This window comes from Glycine max, chromosome 18, assembly GCF_000004515.6.
Source record: "Glycine max cultivar Williams 82 chromosome 18, Glycine_max_v4.0, whole genome shotgun sequence".
Taxonomy (NCBI): Eukaryota; Viridiplantae; Streptophyta; class Magnoliopsida; order Fabales; family Fabaceae; genus Glycine; species Glycine max.
Window position 1 is genome coordinate 25,892,547 of NC_038254.2, and position 3,399 is coordinate 25,895,945.

The window sequence follows — 3,399 nt, forward strand, 5'->3', positions numbered from 1 at the left end:
GACAAATTATGGTCATTCTGAGCCCTTTGTCGTTCGGGGACAGTAAGTCGAGAGGTGGGCAGAGACAAATTATGGTCATTCCGTACACCTTTTCGCCATCCAGAGGAGATCGTGTTCGGTGGCACGCAGAGACAAATGATGGTCATTCTGCGTCTTGCCGCCCAGGCTCGATCGTGTCCAACAACACGCAGAGACAAATTATGGTCATTTTGTGCCTTACGTCAGCCCAGAGGAACGAATTCGACAGTATCAGGATGATGTGTCGGTACTGATCATGTTCAAATTTTTGCAGGTTCCACCGGCAGGGAGATTCATCGGCCGAATGGTGTTTCACTCGAACGAAATTAGTGTCTTATCTTTACTTCCATTTTATCTCCAATAAAAGACAAGTAAAGAGGGGCAACTGTCATACCCTAATTTCATCTGGGGACCATCCATTGTTGGGATGCGACCCTCGTTTGACCACTTCGAGGTACTTGGCACCCATCGTTAGGCAATTCGAGAAGTTCTGAGACATGTCGGAAGCCAAAAGAAAGCATTGTAGCACAATCCGTGATGTTTTGTGACATGCCAAAAATTAAAAGGAAGTGTTAGTGCGCAATCCGTAAAGTTTCGTAACATTCCGAAAGGAAAAAAAGGGATGATTACGTAATCCGTAAGGTTCCGTAACATAGTGGAAAGAAAACAAGTATTGTTACGAAATTCGAAAGTTTCCGTAACGTTACGGAAAAAGAATCACCAAAAAAGGGCAGGGGGTGTATTTAGTAAAAATGGGGGTTGAAATAGCAACCAGGCCCACTTGGGCCTTCTAGGATGTTCCTCCAAAAGGCGGTTGCTTCTGGAGGAAGCAACCTAGCTCACCTGGGCGAGCTGGGTGGCAAGCTTCTCCTTCCTTTTCCTATAAATAGGGGAAGGAGGGAAGAACAAAAATATTCAACCCTCCTGGTATCTGAGAATCACTTCAAATTAGTGAGAAAAACTGTTTCCGTGAAGAAAATCCAAGCCGAGGCGCTTCCGTAACGTTTCCGTGAGTAATTACGCGAAGGTTTTCGATCGTTTTTCGACATTCATCGTTCGTTCTTCGTTTTCTTCAGTCTTCAACCGGTAAGTTCCCGAAATCGAACTTTTCAATTCATTCTATGTACCCTTAGTGGTCCTCATTTGTTTCGCGTGCTTTTATTTTCATTTCATTTACCCCTTTTTGACGTGCTTTAGTCATTTACTTAAGTCATTTTCTCGCCTAATCAAAAAATAAAATAAATTTCCACCGATCATGTAAATTGTAACATCCATTAATTTCTGTTAAAATGAAATCCGACCGTTCAGTCATGCCGTAACCACATTGGAAACCAAAAAGAGGTAAAATAATAATATAATAATCAAAAATATCTTTTAGTAAAATAAATCAAAAAAAAATCAATCGGACGTTTTTTTTGTTGGATTTTCCTATCATAATCGAATTGACTGATAACCAAACTGAAACTAAGGCTAAAATCAATTCATAAACCAAACTTTTTGTCATCGCCTAAAAAAGCCATTTTTAAAGGTCCAACGCCTTGAAATGGTCTTGTCCACCTTTATTATTTAAACATAGATTTCTTAAAAAGGCCTAAAATCAACACGTAACTTTATTACCTCTTTCAAAAATAAAGAGATCATTAATGGTCCAATGCCTTAATGTTTTCTCTCTTTTCAAAAGAATCGAAAGATTGTTTAATGGTCCAACTCCTTAAATGGCCTTTAATTCAATAAAAACACATTTTGCAAAAAAAAAAAGGGATAAAAGTAACTTAACCAAACACTTTGTTCTCAAAGAACTACGTAGGTCTGATTTCCTTATCACAATTGAGAAATACATAGAAGCAAAGGGATACACCCTTGTCGACCACAAAAAGATAAAAATATAAAAAGTACAAAAAGAAATAAAGACGTAAAAGGGAACATTAAAATTGAAGTCATGTTTGCACATTCGATTAAAGGCTATCGTCCCTTGTGACGAACGTGTGGGGTTCTAATACCTTCCCCGTGCGTAAATACAACTCCAAAACCTTTCACTTAAAATTTGTAGACCACGTCTTTTCTGGTTTTTCCAACGTTTTCCTCAAATAAACGTTGGTGGCGACTCCGCGCGTATTCCCTTATTGGAAGACGCACCAGAGAGTCACGCGTCGCCCTCCCGCCGAAGGGTAGGTTGCGACAAGTTCCAAATTGTCTATTCCACCATGAAACCCCTTAATGTCCAGGAAGATCATATCTTTTTAAAAGCTTTTCCTTATTCTTTTGAGGGAGTGGCGTAAGATTGGTTGTACTACCTTGCTCTCAGGTCCATTACCAGCTGGGATGACCTTAAGAGGGTGTTCTTGGAGAAATTCTTCCCTGCATCTAGGACCACTACCATCAAAAAAGACATTTCAGGCATCAGGCAACTTAGTGGAGAGAGCTTGTATGAGTACTGGGAAAGATTCAAGAAATTGTGTGCAAGCTGTCCTCATCACTAGATTTCTGAGCTGTAGAAGCAAAGACTTTGACTTTGATGTTTTGATGATGCCATATGATCATGATGTTTTGATGCCATGTGAACATGTACTTCTCAAGTTAAGATCAAGACAAAAATCCAAGAGATTCAAGATACATCATCAAGAAGATCTCTAGTGATTTAGGAAGGGAATTCCAAATTGAAATAGCATGAGTTTTGGCCAAGAAATTTAAGCTAAAATTTCTTTTTCAAGAGATTTACTCTCTGGTAATCGATTACCATTGGATGTAATCGATTACCAGTGGCCAAAATGATTTATAACAACCATTAGAAATTTGAATTCAAATTTTACACTATGTAATCGATTACACATGGATGGTCTATTTATATGTGACTTGGAACACGAATTTGCTCAGAGTTTTTCAGAACAAAAAAGGTCTTATCCTCTCAAAAAGCAAAATCATCTTATCCTCTTACACTTGCAATACACTTTGGGTGCTTAATTGTTCAATCTATCTCTTTCAAGAGAGATTTCTTCTTCTCTTCATCTTATTTCTAAAAAGGGATTAAGGTTCCGAGGGTCTCTTGTTGTAAAGCAATCTGAACACAAAGGAAGGGTTGTCCTTGTGTGGTTTAGAACTTGTAAAGGGTTTTTGCAAGATAGTGGAACTCTCAAGCGGGTTGCTTGGGGACTGGACGTAGGCACAAGGGTGTGGCCGAACCAGTATAAATCTAAGTTTGCAATCTTTCTTCCCTTAAACTCTTTTATTGTTTATTGCTTATTGCTTCTTCTCAGTAAGATTAATTTGCATAATTATTTAGGAGTTCATTTTGAAAGGAATCTTGGGATTTGGGTTAGAATCAAAATAGAAGTTTTAATTAGGAAAAGTTTGAGTTATCTTAATTCAACTCCCCCTTCTTAA

The 3,399-nt window shown here is 38.5% G+C and overlaps 1 non-coding gene across 1 annotated transcript; it reads right to left on the bottom strand.

Annotated features, from left to right (window-relative positions):
• Positions 1–2,393: 2,393 nt before the first annotated feature.
• Positions 2,394–2,500, bottom strand: LOC113000326 (small nucleolar RNA R71). The gene has a single exon (XR_003265616.1). It is a non-coding gene; the product is annotated as a small nucleolar RNA R71 (small nucleolar RNA).
• Between the last annotated feature and the right edge of the window lie 899 nt (positions 2,501–3,399).